Source organism: Leuresthes tenuis, unplaced genomic scaffold (genome assembly GCF_036924035.1).
Source record: "Leuresthes tenuis unplaced genomic scaffold, fLeuTen1.0.hap1 SCAF_12, whole genome shotgun sequence".
Taxonomy (NCBI): domain Eukaryota; kingdom Metazoa; phylum Chordata; class Actinopteri; order Atheriniformes; family Atherinopsidae; genus Leuresthes; species Leuresthes tenuis.
Window position 1 is genome coordinate 459,150 of NW_027325366.1, and position 15,234 is coordinate 474,383.

Genomic DNA, 15,234 nt, shown 5'->3' on the forward strand with positions numbered 1-15,234 from the left:
ATGCCAACTGGCCTGTTGCCCTGCTCCCGCAGTGACGGATAATCGTACTCTGGTTTCTCTTCATAACGTACAAGTCTTTCGCCTTTTACTAAAGACTTCCGTGGAGAGCAGCACTAATGAGTTGTTTCTATTTTTGGCAGGCTTTACCTTTGCGGGTGAAGCCCTTTCTGTCTGTGCAAAAGAAATCTTGTTCCTGTGCAGAGTGACTTCCCTGAGTAGAGTCGCCTTACTTGTTGTGACTGTGCCGATGTTGCTTGAATGGTGCTCGCGGGAGTGCAAAGTTATACCATTTAAAAGGGCTGAAGAGTGCTCAGTGCAGCGGGTGGGCGGAGGTGCAAAGTGACTCTCTGGCCACCTATGGCCATAAAAAGAACACCGCGACAAGTGCGCATTGTGCCAGGAAGGGCCCTCGGACGTGAACCAGTGGACAGTTATCGCTTCTCGGCCTTTTGGCTAAGATCAAGTGTAGTATCTGTTCTTATCAGTTTAATATCTGATATGTCCTCTATACGAGGACTACATATTAAATGGATTTTTAGGAACAGGAGTTGAAAAAGGAGCTTGCTACGTTCACTCCAAGCATCGACCCGGTACTGCAGTGCCGCTGGGAACGGTGCGCTCTTCTCTGCTCTTGTGAAAAAGCAAACAGTGGTGCAGGATGGAAGTTTCAGGGAGCCCAAGATGAAATTTTCTTTTAGTCTGCTGAGAAAAGGGAGTGAATGCGAGGCAGACTTTAACACGGCTCTGGGAGCGAGCCGAGTGCGGGCTAACCGGGAGAATTGCTTGAAAGAAACGCGACACCGAATGAGCGCTCAGAACAAAGCCTCAATACGGTGTTTCCCGTGGTGTTTGTGGCTGCCTTGTCTTTTGCACAGAGTAAAAGACAAGGCAGCCATCGAATAGGGCACGATTGCTCCTACTTGGGCAGCCGAGGAGCAAGGGGGAGCAAGCGTCTCAACCAAGAAAAGCTCACAATGGGGAAGGTGGCTATGCCAACTGGCCTGGTGCCCTGCTCCCGCAGTGACGGATAATCGTACTCTGGTTTCTCTTCATAACGTACAAGTCTTTCGCCTTTTACTAAAGACTTCCGTGGAGAGCAGCACTAATGAGTTGATTCTATTTTTGGCAGGCTTTACCTTTACCTTTACCTTTGCGGGTGAAGCCCTTTCTGTCTGTGCAAAAGAAATCTTGTTCCTCTGCAGAGTGACTTCCCTGAGTAGAGTCGCCTTACTTGTTGTGACTGTGCCGATGTTGCTTGAATGGTGCTCGCGGGAGTGCAAAGTTATACCATTTAAAAGGGTTGAAGAGTGCTCAGTGACTCTCTGGCCACCTATGGCCATAAAAAGAACACCGCGACAAGTGCGCATTGTGCCAGGAAGGGCCCTCGGACGTGAACCAGTGGACAGTTATCGCTTCTCGGCCTTTTGGCTAAGATCAAGTGTAGTATCTGTTCTTATCAGTTTAATATCTGATATGTCCTCTATACAAGGACTACATATTAAATGGATTTTTAGGAACAGGAGTTGAAAAAGGAGCTTGCTCCGTTCACTCCAAGCATCGACCCGGTACTGCAGTGCCGCTGGGAACGGTGCGCTCTTCTCTGCTCTTGTGAAAAAGCAAAAAGTGGTGCAGGATGGAAGTTTCTTTTAGTCTGCTGAGAAAAGGGAGTGAATGCGAGGCAGACTTTAACACGGCTCTGGGAGCGAGCCGAGTGCGGGCTAACCGGGAGAATTGCTTGAAAGAAACGCGACACCGAATGAGCGCTCAGAACAAAGCCTCAATACGGTGTTTCCCGTGGTGTTTGTGGCTGCCTTGTCTTTTGCACAGAGTAAAAAACAAGGCAGCCATCGAATAGGGCCCGATTGTTCCTACTTGGTTAGCCGAGGAGCAAGGGGGAGCAAGCGTCTCAACCAAGCAAAGCTCACCACGGGGAAGGTGGCTATGCCAACTGGCCTGGTGCCCTGCTCCCGCAGTGACGGATAATCGTACTCTGGTTTCTCTTCATAACGTACAAGTCTTTCGCCTTTTACTAAAGACTTCCGTGGAGTGCAGCACTAATGAGTTGTTTCTATTTTTGGCAGGCTTTACCTTTGCGGGTGAAGCCCTTTCTGTCTGTGCAAAAGAAATCTTGTTCCTGTGCAGAGTGACTTCCCTGAGTAGAGTCGCCTTACTTGTTGTGACTGTGCCGATGTTGCTTGAATGGTGCTCGCGTGAGTGCAAAGTTATACCATTTAAAAGGGCTGAAGAGTGCTCAGTGCAGCGGGTGGGCGGAGGTGCAAAGTGACTCTCTGGCCACCTATGGCCATAAAAACAACGCCGCGACAAGTGCGCATTGTGCCAGGAAGGGCCCTCGGACGTGAACCAGTGGACAGTTATCGCTTCTCGGCCTTTTGGCTAAGATCAAGTGTAGTATCTGTTCTTATCAGTTTAATATCTGATATGTCCTCTATACGAGGACTACATATTAAATGGATTTTTAGGAACAGGAGTTGAAAAAGGAGCTTGCTCCGTTCACTCCAAGCATCGACCCGGTACTGCAGTGCCGCTGGGAACGGTGCACTCTTCTCTGCTCTTGTGAAAAAGCAAAAAGTGGTGCAGGATGGAATTTTCTTTTAGTCTGCTGAGAAAAGGGAGTGAATGCGAGGCAGACTTTAACACGGATCTGGGAGCGAGCCGAGTGCGGGCTAACCGGGAATTGCTTGAAAGAAACGCGACACCGAATGAGCGCTCAGAACAAAGCCTCAATCAATACGGTGTTTCCCGTGGTGTTTGTGGCTGCCTTGTCTTTTGCACAGAGTAAAAAACAAGGCAGCCATCGAATAGGGCCCGATTGTTCCTACTTGGTCAGCCGAGGAGCAAGGGGGAGCAAGCGTCTCAACCAAGCAAAGCTCACCATGGGGAAGGTGGCTATGCCAACTGGCCTGGTGCCCTGCTCCCGCAGTGACGGATAATCGTACTCTGGTTTCTCTTCATAACGTACAAGTCTTTCGCCTTTTACTAAAGACTTCCGTGGAGAGCAGCACTAATGAGTTGTTTCTATTTTTGGCAGGCTTTACCTTTGCGGGTGAAGCCCTTTCTGTCTGTGCAAAAGAAATCTCTTCCTGTGCAGAGTGACTTCCCTGAGTAGAGTCGCCTTACTTGTTGTGACTGTGCCGATGTTGCTTGAATGGTGCTCGCGGGAGTGCAAAGTTATACCATTTAAAAGGGCTGAAGAGTGCTCAGTGCAGCGGGTGGGCGGAGGTGCAAAGTGACTCTCTGGCCACCTATGGCCATAAAAAGAACACCGCGACAAGTGCGCATTGTGCCAGGAAGGGCCCTCGGACGTGAACCAGTGGACAGTTATCGCTTCTCGGCCTTTTGGCTAAGATCAAGTGTAGTATCTGTTCTTATCAGTTTAATATCTGATATGTCCTCTATACGAGGACTACATATTAAATGGATTTTTAGGAACAGGAGTTGAAAAAGGAGCTTGCTCCGTTCATTCCAAGCATCGACCCGGTACTGCAGTGCCGCTGGGAACGGTGCGCTCTTCTCTGCTCTTGTGAAAAAGCAAACAGGGGTGCAGGATGGAAGTTTCAGGGAGCCCAAGATGAAATTTTCTTTTAGTCTGCTGAGAAAAGGGAGTGAATGCGAGGCAGACTTTAACACGGCTCTGGGAGCGAGCCGAGTGCGGGCTAACCGGGAGAATTGCTTGAAAGAAACGCGACACCGAATGAGCGCTCAGAACAAAGCCTCAATACCGTGTTTCCCGTGGTGTTTGTGGCTGCCTTGTCTTTTGCACAGAGTAAAAGACAAGGCAGCCATCGAATAGGGCCCGATTGTTCCTACTTGGGCAGCCGAGGAGCAAGGGGGAGCAAGCGTCTCAACCAAGAAAAGCTCACCATGGGGAAGATGGCTATGCCAACTGGCCTGGTACCCTGCTCCCGCAGTGACGGATAATCGTACTCTGGTTTCTCTTCATAACGTACAAGTCTTTCGCCTTTTACTAAAGACTTCCGTGGAGAGCAGCACTAATGAGTTGTTTCTTTTTTTGGCAGGCTTTACCTTTGCGGGTGAAGCCCTTTCTGTCTGTGCAAAAGAAATCTTGTTCCTCTGCAGAGTGACTTCCCTGAGTAGAGTCGCCTTACTTGTTGTGACTGTGCCGATGTTGCTTGAATGGTGCTCGCGGGAGTGCAAAGTTATACCATTTAAAAGGGTTGAAGAGTGCTCAGTGACTCTCTGGCCACCTATGGCCATATAAAGAACACCGCGACAAGTGCGCATTGTGCCAGGAAGGGCCCTCGGACGTGAACCAGTGGACAGTTATCGCTTCTCGGCCTTTTGGCTAAGATCAAGTGTAGTATCTGTTCTTATCAGTTTAATATCTGATATGTCCTCTATACGAGGACTACATATTAAATGGATTTTTAGGAACAGGAGTTGAAAAAGGAGCTTGTTCCATTCACTCCAAGCATCGACCTGGTACTGCAGTGCCGCTGGGAACGGTGCGCTCTTCTCTGCTCTTGTGAAAAAGCAAAAAGTGGTGCAGGATGGAAGTTTCTTTTAGTCTGCTGAGAAAAGGGACTGAATGCGAGGCAGACTTTAACACGGCTCTGGGAGCGAGCCGAGTGCGGGCTAACCGGGAGAATTGCTTGAAAGAAACGCGACACCGAATGAGCGCTCAGAACAAAGCCTCAATACGGTGTTTCCCGTGGTGTTTGTGGCTGCCTTGTCTTTTGCACAGAGTAAAAGACAAGGCAGCCATCGAATAGGGCACGATTGCTCCTACTTGGGCAGCCGAGGAGCAAGGGGGAGCAAGCGTCTCAACCAAGAAAAGCTCACAATGGGGAAGGTGGCTATGCCAACTGGCCTGGTGCCCTGCTCCCGCAGTGACGGATAATCGTACTCTGGTTTCTCTTCATAACGTACAAGTCTTTCGCCTTTTACTAAAGACTTCCGTGGAGAGCAGCACTAATGAGTTGATTCTATTTTTGGCAGGCTTTACCTTTACCTTTACCTTTGCGGGTGAAGCCCTTTCTGTCTGTGCAAAAGAAATCTTGTTCCTCTGCAGAGTGACTTCCCTGAGTAGAGTCGCCTTACTTGTTGTGACTGTGCCGATGTTGCTTGAATGGTGCTCGCGGGAGTGCAAAGTTATACCATTTAAAAGGGTTGAAGAGTGCTCAGTGACTCTCTGGCCACCTATGGCCATAAAAAGAACACCGCGACAAGTGCGCATTGTGCCAGGAAGGGCCCTCGGACGTGAACCAGTGGACAGTTATCGCTTCTCGGCCTTTTGGCTAAGATCAAGTGTAGTATCTGTTCTTATCAGTTTAATATCTGATATGTCCTCTATACGAGGACTACATATTAAATGGATTTTTAGGAACAGGAGTTGAAAAAGGAGCTTGCTCCGTTCACTCCAAGCATCGACCCGGTACTGCAGTGCCGCTGGGAACGGTGCGCTCTTCTCTGCTCTTGTGAAAAAGCAAAAAGTGGTGCAGGATGGAATTTTCTTTTAGTCTGCTGAGAAAAGGGAGTGAATGCGAGGCAGACTTTAACACGGCTCTGGGAGCGAGCCGAGTGCGGGCTAACCGGGAATTGCTTGAAAGAAACGCGACACCGAATGAGCGCTCAGAACAAAGCCTCAATCAATACGGTGTTTCCCGTGGTGTTTGTGGCTGCCTTGTCTTTTGCACAGAGTAAAAAACAAGGCAGCCATCGAATAGGGCCCGATTGTTCCTACTTGGTCAGCCGAGGAGCAAGGGGGAGCAAGCGTCTCAACCAAGCAAAGCTCACCATGGGGAAGGTGGCTATGCCAACTGGCCTGGTGCCCTGCTCCCGCAGTGACGGATAATCGTACTCTGGTTTCTCTTCATAAAGTACAAGTCTTTCGCCTTTTACTAAAGATTTCCGTGGAGAGCAGCACTAATGAGTTGTTTCTATTTTTGGCAGGCTTTACCTTTGCGGGTGAAGCCCTTTCTGTCTGTGCAAAAGAAATCTCTTCCTGTGCAGAGTGACTTCCCTGAGTAGAGTCGCCTTACTTGTTGTGACTGTGCCGATGTTGCTTGAATGGTGCTCGCGGGAGTGCAAAGTTATACCATTTAAAAGGGCTGAAGAGTGCTCAGTGCAGCGGGTGGGCGGAGGTGCAAAGTGACTCTCTGGCCACCTATGGCCATAAAAAGAACACCGCGACAAGTGCGCATTGTGCCAGGAAGGGCCCTCGGACGTGAACCAGTGGACAGTTATCGCTTCTCGGCCTTTTGGCTAAGATCAAGTGTAGTATCTGTTCTTATCAGTTTAATATCTGATATGTCCTCTATACGAGGACTACATATTAAATGGATTTTTAGGAACAGGAGTTGAAAAAGGAGCTTGCTCCGTTCATTCCAAGCATCGACCCGGTACTGCAGTGCCGCTGGGAACGGTGCGCTCTTCTCTGCTCTTGTGAAAAAGCAAACAGGGGTGCAGGATGGAAGTTTCAGGGAGCCCAAGATGAAATTTTCTTTTAGTCTGCTGAGAAAAGGGAGTGAATGCGAGGCAGACTTTAACACGGCTCTGGGAGCGAGCCGAGTGCGGGCTAACCGGGAGAATTGCTTGAAAGAAACGCGACACCGAATGAGCGCTCAGAACAAAGCCTCAATACCGTGTTTCCCGTGGTGTTTGTGGCTGCCTTGTCTTTTGCACAGAGTAAAAGACAAGGCAGCCATCGAATAGGGCCCGATTGTTCCTACTTGGGCAGCCGAGGAGCAAGGGGGAGCAAGCGTCTCAACCAAGAAAAGCTCACCATGGGGAAGATGGCTATGCCAACTGGCCTGGTACCCTGCTCCCGCAGTGACGGATAATCGTACTCTGGTTTCTCTTCATAACGTACAAGTCTTTCGCCTTTTACTAAAGACTTCCGTGGAGAGCAGCACTAATGAGTTGTTTCTTTTTTTGGCAGGCTTTACCTTTGCGGGTGAAGCCCTTTCTGTCTGTGCAAAAGAAATCTTGTTCCTGTGCAGAGTGACTTCCCTGAGTAGAGTCGCCTTACTTGTTGTGACTGTGCCGATGTTGCTTGAATGGTGCTCGCGGGAGTGCAAAGTTATACCATTTAAAAGGGTTGAAGAGTGCTCAGTGACTCTCTGGCCACCTATGGCCATAAAAAGAACACCGGGACAAGTGCGCATTGTGCCAGGAAGGGCCCTCGGACGTGAACCAGTGGACAGTTATAGCTTCTCGGCCTCTTGGCTAAGATCAAGTGTAGTATCTGTTCTTATCAGTTTAATATCTGATATGTCCTCTATACGAGGACTACATATTAAATGGATTTTTAGGAACAGGAGTTGAAAAAGGAGCTTGCTCCGTTCATTCCAAGCATCGACCCGGTACTGCAGTGCCGCTGGGAACGGTGCACTCTTCTCTGCTCTTGTGAAAAAGCAAAAAGTGGTGCAGGATGGAATTTTCTTTTAGTCTGCTGAGAAAAGGGAGTGAATGCGAGGCAGACTTTAACACGGATCTGGGAGCGAGCCGAGTGCGGGCTAACCGGGAGAATTGCTTGAAAGAAACGCGACACAGAATGAGCGCTCAGAACAAAGCCTCAATACGGTGTTTCCCGTGGTGTTTGTGGCTGCCTTGTCTTTTGCACAGAGTAAAAGACAAGGCAGCCATCGAATAGGGCCCGATTGTTCCTACTTGGTCAGCCGAGGAGCAAGGGGGAGCAAGCGTCTCAACCAAGAAAAGCTCACCATGGGGACGGTGGCTATGCCAACTGGCCTGGTGCCCTGCTCCCGCAGTGACGGATAATCGTACTCTGGTTTCTCTTCATAACGTACAAGTCTTTCGCCTTTTACTAAAGACTTCCGTGGAGAGCAGCACTAATGAGTTGTTTCTATTTTTGGATGGCTTTACCTTTGCGGGCTAAGTCTTTTCTGTTTGTGCAAAAGAAAATCATTTTGCTGTGCAGAGTGACTTCTCGGAGTAGAGTAGAGCCAAGTAGATTCTTATTTGTTGTTTCTCTATCTTTTGGTTAAGACTATGATTGCCTTCTCTGTGTCCTTGATTTTGTGCATGCTTTGGCATTAAGAACCTGTGCTTAAGAGGTATTTTTGTGCTTGATTAAAGTTTTCCAACTATATTGTAGTTAAAATTCTTTATCAAAATGTTTTTGGTTGTTTTTGCTTTCTTGCTCATTGCAGGTTGAAATACTGCAATGGCATTTGGAATTGCACCTGGAGGGTCCCCATCCAACAATGGCAAGACCCCCAGGGCTTCTAAGGCCTGAAACATCTCCCACCCATGATTGTCTTGGAGAAAAACAGAGGCTACATCCACTACCAGGGACAGCCGAAACTCTGCCGTGTGGGGAGCATGGGCATCTGTTGGACGCCTGCACAAAGGTATTTTGTCGCAAATGTAGAGAAATTGGTCACACCATCGAAGAGTGTACGAATGGCAGAAAGTGCAATCTCTGTGGAGAATAAAACAACCTCTTCAGAGATTGCCCAAAATCTTTTGCCAACAAGTTGAAATCCCTAAAAATACAGGAAGGAGGTGGAAATGGAGGGCAGTCAGAGGCAGTTGATGAGCTATTTAAAACAGCTAGGCTGGGAAATTCAAATTTACCACCAAAACCCCTGAATGGTGGACAGCAGTCAGGTGAGGCAGAAGACGGGGAGGGGCCTGCAGAAGCCCCACAAATGGAAAGCTCCTTTTAGGTTGAGGAAAGGCAAGGCAAGTTTATTTGTAGAGCACAATTCGTAAACAAAATTGCTTTACAGCTACATAAAATCACAAAAAGGCCAATAAAATAATTCCATAAAAGATAGAAAATAACTAATTAATTAACTTAAAAGCGAAGAGTGCAAATAAAATACTTTCAGTTGTCATGTGCACAGCTAAATAGAACTGTTTTAAAGTCTATTCTCTGAGCGACAGAAAGCCAGTGCAGAGACCTGAGCACTGGACTAATATGGTGATATTTTCTGGTTCTAGTCAGGACTGAATGAACTGCTCTCCATCATTAGAGGCTTAAAATTTGATTAAAAGTAACCTATAAAAGCAATAGTTTGGCTTCTAATGACTGAAACAAAACCCAGAAGAGTGGTGCGACAGTGAAGCTCTGGAGCACCTTTGAAGAAGCACCTTTAGCAGCAGTAAGTTGGTTTCCTGTGTGACGTTAGCAGTGACTTTATCGGCTATCATATAGCAGCATTTGGCAAACCTTCAGCGTACCTTATTAATCATCCATTTTAAAAATGGCAAGGTGTTATAAAACAGTGACACAAAGTCAAAAAAGAGTAATGTAGATCAGAAATATTCATGTTAAACAGCCAAATCAGGGGAAAGCGCGAACGCAGTCCCCCACTAGCAGAAATTATGCAGTCGAGATTCCCACATTTGGGGAATTCGCAAGGGTCAGTACAGTCGGTGTGCAATGACTGAGCCTCGCCTTGAGTGAACCACCTTCTTGATCATGGTGTCTCTCCTGCCAGGTAAGTATGAGTTGGAAATGTCAGAGGCTGATACCTCTTTTCCAGGTGCCTCACTCGGCCAGACGGTGCTGCAACTTCAACTGTCTGGTGTGCCATGCCAGCAGCAGCAGCTACCCCGAAACTAAAATGTTTGCAGATTAAAAGAGTAAGGCTTTTCATTATCTTTCTGATCACTTCTTCTTTTAAACGACCAAGGAACTTGCAGCACAAATGTATTTCTTTCCCCTCCTCCCCATCTCTAAAGCCACACCCACACTGGGAAATTTCTCAGTTGAGGCAAACCCTCACGGCTGAGCGGCTGCATATCTCCAGTGCAGACATGCTGCAGCATTTGGCAAACCTTGCTAAACATCTACTTCAGTGGTCACATGTCCTCATTTTTCATTTTGTTCCTCCCCATCTCAAAGGCAATGCCCACCTGCCTGGGGTGACTGCACTGTATGACCTCACCTGACTGCGCAGCTGCATATCTGTTGTGTAGACATGCTGCAGCATTCAGCGTACCTTACTAAACATCCATTTTAAAGACGGCAAGGTGTTATAAAACAGTGACACAAGGTCAAAAAAGGGTAATGTAGACCAGAAATATTCATGTTAAACAGCCAAATCAGGGGAAAGCGCGAACGCAGTCCCCCACTACCAGAAATTATGCAGTCGAGATTCCCACATTTGGGGAATTCGCAAGGGTCAGTACAGTCGGTGTGCAATGACTGAGCCTCGCCTTGAGTGAACCACCTTCTTGATCATTGTGTCTTTCCTGCCAGGTAAGTATGAGTTGGAAATGTCAGAGGCTGATACCTCCCTCCCAGGTGCCTCACTCGGCCGGACGGTGCTGCAACCATGCCAGCAGCAGCAGCTACCCCGAAACTAAAACCTTTGCAGATTAAAACAGTAAGGCTTTTCATTATCTTTCTGATCACTTCTTCTTTTAAACAACCAAGGAACTTGCAGCACAAATGTATCTCTTTCCCCTCCTCCCCATCTCTAAAGCCACACCCACCCACACTGGGAAATTTCTCAGTTGAGGCAAACCCTCACGGCTGCATATCTCCAGTGCAGACATGCTGCAGCATTTGGCAAACCTTGCTAAACATCCACTTCAGTGGTCACATGTCCTCTTTTTTCATTTTGTTCCTCCCCATCTCTAAGGCAATGTCCACCTGCCTGGGGTGACTGCACTGTATGACCTCACCTAACTGCGCAGCTGCATATCTGTTGTGTAGACATGCTGCAGCATTCAGCGTACCTTACTAAACATCCATTTTAAAGACGGCAAGGTGTTGTTAAAACAGTGACACAAGGTCAAAAACGGGAATTTTAGATGAGATATACTGATGTTAAACAGCCAAATCAAGGGAAAGCGCGAACGCAGTCCCCCACTACCAGAAATTATGCAGTCGAGATTCCCACATTTGGGGAATTGGCAAGGGTCAGTACAGCCGGTGTGCAATGACTGAGCCTCGCCTTGAGTGAACCACCTTCTTGATCATGGTGTCTCTCCTGCCAGGTAAGTATGAGTTGGAAATGTCAGAGGCTGATACCTCTTTCCCAGGTGCCTCACTCGGCCAGACGGTGCTGCAACTTCAACTGTCTGGTGTGCCATGCCAGCAGCAGCAGCTACCCCGAAACTAAAATGTTTGCAGATTAAAACAGTAAGGCTTTTCATTATCTTTCTGATCACTTCTTCTTTTAAACAACCAAGGAACTTTCAGCACAAATGTATTTCTTTCCCCTCCTCCCCATCTCTAAAGCCACACCCACACTGGGAAATTTCTGTTGAGGCAAACCCTCACGGCTGGGCAGCTGCATATCTCCAGTGCAGACATGCTGCAGCATTTGGCAAACCTTGCTAAACATCTACTTCAGTGATCACATGTCCTCATTTTTCATTTTGTTCCTCCCCATCTCTAAGGCAATGCCCACCTGCCTGGGGTGACTGCACTGTATGACCTCACCTGACAACTGCGCAGCTGCATATCTGTTGTGTAGACATGCTGCAGCATTCAGCGTACCTTACTAAACATCCATTTTAAAGATGGCAAGGTGTTGCTAAAACAGTGACACAAGGTCAAAAAAGGGTAATATAGACCAGAAATATTCATGTTAAACAGCCAAATCAGGGGAAAGCGCGAACGCAGTCCCCCACTACCAGAAATTATGCAGTCGAGATTCCCACATTTGGGGAATTCGCAAGGGTCAGTACAGTCGGTGTGCAATGACTGAGCCTCGCCTTGAGTGAACCACCTTCTTGATCATGGTGTCTCTCCTGCCAGGTAAGTATGAGTTGGAAATGTCAGAAGCTGATACCTCTTTCCCAGGCGCCTCACTCGGCCGGACGGTGCTGCAACTTCAACTGTCTGGTGTGCCATGCCAGCAGTGCAGCTACCCCGAAACTAAAATGTTTGCAGATTAAAAGAGGAAGGCTTTTCATTATCTTTCTGATCACTTCTTCTTTTAAACAACCAAGGAACTTGCAGCACAAATGTATTTCTTTCAGCGCATCTCCAAGCATCGACCCGGTACTGCAGTGCCGCTGGGAATGGTGCGCTCTTCTCTGCTCTTGTGAAAAAGCAAACAGTGGTGCAGGATGGAAGTTTCAGGGAGCCCAAGATGAAATTTTCTTTTAGTCTGCTGAGAAGAGGGAGTGAATGCGAGGCAGACTTTAACACGGCTCTGGGAGCGAGCCGAGTGCGGGCTAACCGGGAGAATTGCTTGAAAGAAACGCGACACCGAATGAGCGCTCAGAACAAAGCCTCAATACGGTGTTTCCCGTGGTGTTTGTGGCTGCCTTGTCTTTTGCACAGAGTAAAAAACAAGGCAGCCATCGAAGAGGGCCCGATTGTTCCTACTTGGTCAGCCGAGGAGCAAGGGGGAGCAAGCGTCTCAACCAAGCAAAGCTCACCATGGGGAAGGTGGCTATGCCAACTGGCCTGGTGCCCTGCTCCCGCAGTGACGTATAATCGTACTCTGGTTTATCTTCATAGCGTACAAGTCTTTCGCCTTTTACTAAAGACTTCCGTGGAGAGAAGCACTAATGAGTTGTTTCTATTTTTGGCAGGCTTTACCTTTGCGGGTGAAGCCCTTTCTGTCTGTGCAAAAGAAATCTTGTTCCTGTGCAGAGTGACTTCCCTGAGTAGAGTCGCCTTACTTGTTGTGACTGTGCCGATGTTGCTTGAATGGTGCTCGCGGGAGTGCAAAGTTATACCATTTAAAAGGGCTGAAGAGTGCTCAGTGCAGCGGGTGGGCGGAGGTGCAAAGTGACTCTCTGGCCACCTATGGCCATAAAAAGAACACCGCGACAAGTGCGCATTGTGCCAGGAAGGGCCCTCGGACGTGAACCAGTGGACAGTTATCGCTTCTCGGCCTTTTGGCTAAGATCAAGTGTAGTATCTGTTCTTATCAGTTTAATATCTGATATGTCCTCTATACGAGGACTACATATTAAATGGATTTTTAGGAACAGGAGTTGAAAAAGGAGCTTGCTCCGTTCACTCCAAGCATCGACCCGGTACTGCAGTGCCGCTGGGAACGGTGCGCTCTTCTCTGCTCTTGTGAAAAAGCAAACAGTGGTGCAGGATGGAATTTTCTTTTAGTCTGCTGAGAAAAGGGAGTGAATGCGAGGCAGACTTTAACACGGCTCTGGGAGCGAGCCGAGTGTGGGCAAACCGGGAATTGCTTGAAAGAAACGCGACACCGAATGAGCGTTCAGAACAAATCCTCAATACGGTGTTTCCCGTGGTGTTTGTGGCTGCCTTGTCTTTTGCACAGAGTAAAAGACAAGGCAGCCTTCGAATAGGGCCCGATTGTTCCTACTTGGTCAGCCGGGGAGCAAGCGTCTCAACCAAGCAAAGCTCACCATGGGGAAGGTGGCTATGCCAACTGGCCTGGTGCCCTGCTCCCGCAGTGACGGATAATCGTACTCTGGTTTCTCTTCATAACGTACAAGTCTTTCGCCTTTTACTAAAGACTTCCGTGGAGAGCAGCACTAATGAGTTGTTTCTATTTTTGGCAGGCTTTACCTTTGCGGGTGAAGCCCTTTCTGACTGTGCAAAAGAAATCTTGTTCCTGTGCAGAGTGACTTCCCTGAGTAGAGTCGCCTTACTTGTTGTGACTGTGCCGATGTTGCTTGAATGGTGCTCGCGGGAGTGCAAAGTTATACCATTTAAAAGGGCTGAAGAGTGCTCAGTGCAGCGGGTGGGCGGAGGTGCAAAGTGACTCTCTGGCCACCTATGGTCATAAAAAGAACACCGCGACAAGTGCGCATTGTGCCAGGAAGCGCCCTCGGACGTGACCCAGTGGACAGTTATCGCTTCTCGGCCTTTTGGCTAAGATCAAGTGTAGTATATGTTTTTATCAGTTTAATATCTGATATGTCCTCTATACGAGGACTACATATTAAATGGATTTTTAGGAGCAGGAGTTGAAAAAGGAGCTTGCTCCATTAACTCCAAGCATCGACCTGGTACTGCAGTGCCGCTGGGAACGGTGCGCTCTTCTCTGCTCTTGTGAAAAAGCAAACAGTGGTGCAGGATGGAAGTTTCTTTTAGTCTGCTGAGAAAAGGGAGTGAATGCGAGGCAGACTTTAACACGGCTCTGGGAGCGAGCCTAGTGCGGGCTAACCGGGAGAATTGCTTGAAAGAAACGCGACACCGAATGAGCGCTCAGAACAAAGCCTCAATACGGTGTTTCCCGTGGTGTTTGTGGCTGCCTTGTCTTTTGCACAGAGTAAAAGACAAGGCAGCCATCGAATAGGGCCCGATTGTTCCTACTTGGTCAGCCGAGGAGCAGGGGGAGCAAGCGTCTCAACCAAGCAAAGCTCACCATGGGGAAGGTGGCTATGCCAACTGGCCTGGTGCCCTGCTCCCGCAGTGACGGATAATAGTACTCTGGTTTCTCTTCATAACGTACAAGTCTTTCGCCTTTTACTAAAGACTTCCGTGGAGAGCAGCACTAATGAGTTGTTTCTATTTTTGGCAGGCTTTACCTTTGCGGGTGAAGCCCTTTCTGTCTGTGCAAAAGAAATCTCTTCCTGTGCAGAGTGACTTCCCTGAGTAGAGTCGCCTTACTTGTTGTGACTGTGCCGATGTTGCTTGACACAAAGTCCAAAACAGGTAATGTAGACCAGAAATATTCATGTTAAACAGCCAAATCAGGGGAAAGCGCGAACGCAGTCCCCAACTACCAGAAATTATGCAGTCGAGATTCCAACATTTGGGGAATTCGCAAGGGTCAGTACAGTCGGTGTGCAATGACTGAGCCTCGCCTTGAGTGAACCACCTTCTTGTTCATGGTGTCTCTCCTGCCAGGTAAGTATGAATTAGAAATGTCAGAGGCTGATACCTCTTTCCCAGGCGCCTCACTCGGCCAGACGGTGCTGCAACTTCAACTGTCTGGTGTGCCATGCCAGCAGCAGCAGCTACCCCGAAACTAAAATGTTTACAGATTAAAAGAGTAAGGCTTTTCATTATCTTTCTGATCACTTCTTCTTTTAAACAACCAAAGAACTTGCAGCACAAATGTATTTCTTTCCCCTCCTCCCCATCTCTAAAGCCACACCCACCCACACTGTGAAATTTCTCAGTTGAGGCAAACCCTCACGGCTGCATATCTCCAGTGCAGACATGCTGCAGCATTTGGCAAACCTTGCTAAACATCCACTTCAGTGATCACATGTCCTCTTTTTTTCATTTTGTTCCTCCGCATCTCTAAGGCAATGCCCACCTGCCTGGGGTAACTGCACTGTATGACCTCACCTGACAACTGCGCAGCTGCATATCTGTTGTGT

General features: G+C 48.1%; 27 non-coding genes across 27 annotated transcripts; 22 read left to right on the forward strand and 5 right to left on the reverse strand.

The window, feature by feature from the left end:
• The first annotated feature begins 44 nt into the window (after window positions 1-44).
• Window positions 45-158, forward strand: LOC140320811 (U5 spliceosomal RNA). The gene has a single exon (XR_011918590.1). It is a non-coding gene; the product is annotated as a U5 spliceosomal RNA (small nuclear RNA).
• A 275-nt stretch (window positions 159-433) lies between these two features.
• LOC140320200 (U2 spliceosomal RNA) lies at window positions 434-624 on the forward strand. The gene has a single exon (XR_011918071.1). It is a non-coding gene; the product is annotated as a U2 spliceosomal RNA (small nuclear RNA).
• A 409-nt stretch (window positions 625-1,033) lies between these two features.
• LOC140265761 (U5 spliceosomal RNA) lies at window positions 1,034-1,145 on the forward strand. The gene has a single exon (XR_011906456.1). It is a non-coding gene; the product is annotated as a U5 spliceosomal RNA (small nuclear RNA).
• Window positions 1,146-1,408: 263 nt separating this feature from the next.
• Window positions 1,409-1,599, forward strand: LOC140320228 (U2 spliceosomal RNA). Its single transcript, XR_011918096.1, has one exon. It is a non-coding gene; the product is annotated as a U2 spliceosomal RNA (small nuclear RNA).
• Window positions 1,600-1,985: 386 nt separating this feature from the next.
• Window positions 1,986-2,099, forward strand: LOC140265717 (U5 spliceosomal RNA). The gene has a single exon (XR_011906416.1). It is a non-coding gene; the product is annotated as a U5 spliceosomal RNA (small nuclear RNA).
• A 275-nt stretch (window positions 2,100-2,374) lies between these two features.
• LOC140266186 (U2 spliceosomal RNA) lies at window positions 2,375-2,565 on the forward strand. Its single transcript, XR_011906836.1, has one exon. It is a non-coding gene; the product is annotated as a U2 spliceosomal RNA (small nuclear RNA).
• A 388-nt stretch (window positions 2,566-2,953) lies between these two features.
• On the forward strand, window positions 2,954-3,067 carry LOC140320812 (U5 spliceosomal RNA). Its single transcript, XR_011918591.1, has one exon. It is a non-coding gene; the product is annotated as a U5 spliceosomal RNA (small nuclear RNA).
• A 274-nt stretch (window positions 3,068-3,341) lies between these two features.
• LOC140266501 (U2 spliceosomal RNA) lies at window positions 3,342-3,532 on the forward strand. The gene has a single exon (XR_011907126.1). It is a non-coding gene; the product is annotated as a U2 spliceosomal RNA (small nuclear RNA).
• Window positions 3,533-3,941: 409 nt separating this feature from the next.
• LOC140265655 (U5 spliceosomal RNA) lies at window positions 3,942-4,055 on the forward strand. Its single transcript, XR_011906359.1, has one exon. It is a non-coding gene; the product is annotated as a U5 spliceosomal RNA (small nuclear RNA).
• Window positions 4,056-4,304: 249 nt separating this feature from the next.
• On the forward strand, window positions 4,305-4,495 carry LOC140320264 (U2 spliceosomal RNA). The gene has a single exon (XR_011918129.1). It is a non-coding gene; the product is annotated as a U2 spliceosomal RNA (small nuclear RNA).
• A 386-nt stretch (window positions 4,496-4,881) lies between these two features.
• On the forward strand, window positions 4,882-4,993 carry LOC140265762 (U5 spliceosomal RNA). Its single transcript, XR_011906457.1, has one exon. It is a non-coding gene; the product is annotated as a U5 spliceosomal RNA (small nuclear RNA).
• Window positions 4,994-5,256: 263 nt separating this feature from the next.
• Window positions 5,257-5,447, forward strand: LOC140266285 (U2 spliceosomal RNA). The gene has a single exon (XR_011906927.1). It is a non-coding gene; the product is annotated as a U2 spliceosomal RNA (small nuclear RNA).
• A 388-nt stretch (window positions 5,448-5,835) lies between these two features.
• Window positions 5,836-5,949, forward strand: LOC140265893 (U5 spliceosomal RNA). The gene has a single exon (XR_011906577.1). It is a non-coding gene; the product is annotated as a U5 spliceosomal RNA (small nuclear RNA).
• A 274-nt stretch (window positions 5,950-6,223) lies between these two features.
• LOC140266502 (U2 spliceosomal RNA) lies at window positions 6,224-6,414 on the forward strand. Its single transcript, XR_011907127.1, has one exon. It is a non-coding gene; the product is annotated as a U2 spliceosomal RNA (small nuclear RNA).
• A 409-nt stretch (window positions 6,415-6,823) lies between these two features.
• On the forward strand, window positions 6,824-6,937 carry LOC140265656 (U5 spliceosomal RNA). Its single transcript, XR_011906360.1, has one exon. It is a non-coding gene; the product is annotated as a U5 spliceosomal RNA (small nuclear RNA).
• A 249-nt stretch (window positions 6,938-7,186) lies between these two features.
• LOC140266510 (U2 spliceosomal RNA) lies at window positions 7,187-7,377 on the forward strand. Its single transcript, XR_011907134.1, has one exon. It is a non-coding gene; the product is annotated as a U2 spliceosomal RNA (small nuclear RNA).
• Window positions 7,378-7,763: 386 nt separating this feature from the next.
• On the forward strand, window positions 7,764-7,877 carry LOC140320684 (U5 spliceosomal RNA). The gene has a single exon (XR_011918475.1). It is a non-coding gene; the product is annotated as a U5 spliceosomal RNA (small nuclear RNA).
• Window positions 7,878-9,293: 1,416 nt separating this feature from the next.
• On the reverse strand, window positions 9,294-9,457 carry LOC140320447 (U1 spliceosomal RNA). The gene has a single exon (XR_011918296.1). It is a non-coding gene; the product is annotated as a U1 spliceosomal RNA (small nuclear RNA).
• Window positions 9,458-10,057: 600 nt separating this feature from the next.
• Window positions 10,058-10,221, reverse strand: LOC140266158 (U1 spliceosomal RNA). Its single transcript, XR_011906813.1, has one exon. It is a non-coding gene; the product is annotated as a U1 spliceosomal RNA (small nuclear RNA).
• A 579-nt stretch (window positions 10,222-10,800) lies between these two features.
• Window positions 10,801-10,964, reverse strand: LOC140266160 (U1 spliceosomal RNA). The gene has a single exon (XR_011906815.1). It is a non-coding gene; the product is annotated as a U1 spliceosomal RNA (small nuclear RNA).
• Window positions 10,965-11,566: 602 nt separating this feature from the next.
• LOC140266151 (U1 spliceosomal RNA) lies at window positions 11,567-11,730 on the reverse strand. Its single transcript, XR_011906807.1, has one exon. It is a non-coding gene; the product is annotated as a U1 spliceosomal RNA (small nuclear RNA).
• Window positions 11,731-12,411: 681 nt separating this feature from the next.
• On the forward strand, window positions 12,412-12,525 carry LOC140265803 (U5 spliceosomal RNA). Its single transcript, XR_011906494.1, has one exon. It is a non-coding gene; the product is annotated as a U5 spliceosomal RNA (small nuclear RNA).
• Window positions 12,526-12,800: 275 nt separating this feature from the next.
• Window positions 12,801-12,991, forward strand: LOC140266287 (U2 spliceosomal RNA). The gene has a single exon (XR_011906929.1). It is a non-coding gene; the product is annotated as a U2 spliceosomal RNA (small nuclear RNA).
• Window positions 12,992-13,365: 374 nt separating this feature from the next.
• Window positions 13,366-13,479, forward strand: LOC140320813 (U5 spliceosomal RNA). Its single transcript, XR_011918592.1, has one exon. It is a non-coding gene; the product is annotated as a U5 spliceosomal RNA (small nuclear RNA).
• A 275-nt stretch (window positions 13,480-13,754) lies between these two features.
• LOC140320386 (U2 spliceosomal RNA) lies at window positions 13,755-13,945 on the forward strand. The gene has a single exon (XR_011918240.1). It is a non-coding gene; the product is annotated as a U2 spliceosomal RNA (small nuclear RNA).
• Window positions 13,946-14,330: 385 nt separating this feature from the next.
• On the forward strand, window positions 14,331-14,444 carry LOC140320814 (U5 spliceosomal RNA). The gene has a single exon (XR_011918593.1). It is a non-coding gene; the product is annotated as a U5 spliceosomal RNA (small nuclear RNA).
• A 155-nt stretch (window positions 14,445-14,599) lies between these two features.
• On the reverse strand, window positions 14,600-14,763 carry LOC140266145 (U1 spliceosomal RNA). Its single transcript, XR_011906801.1, has one exon. It is a non-coding gene; the product is annotated as a U1 spliceosomal RNA (small nuclear RNA).
• Between the last annotated feature and the right edge of the window lie 471 nt (window positions 14,764-15,234).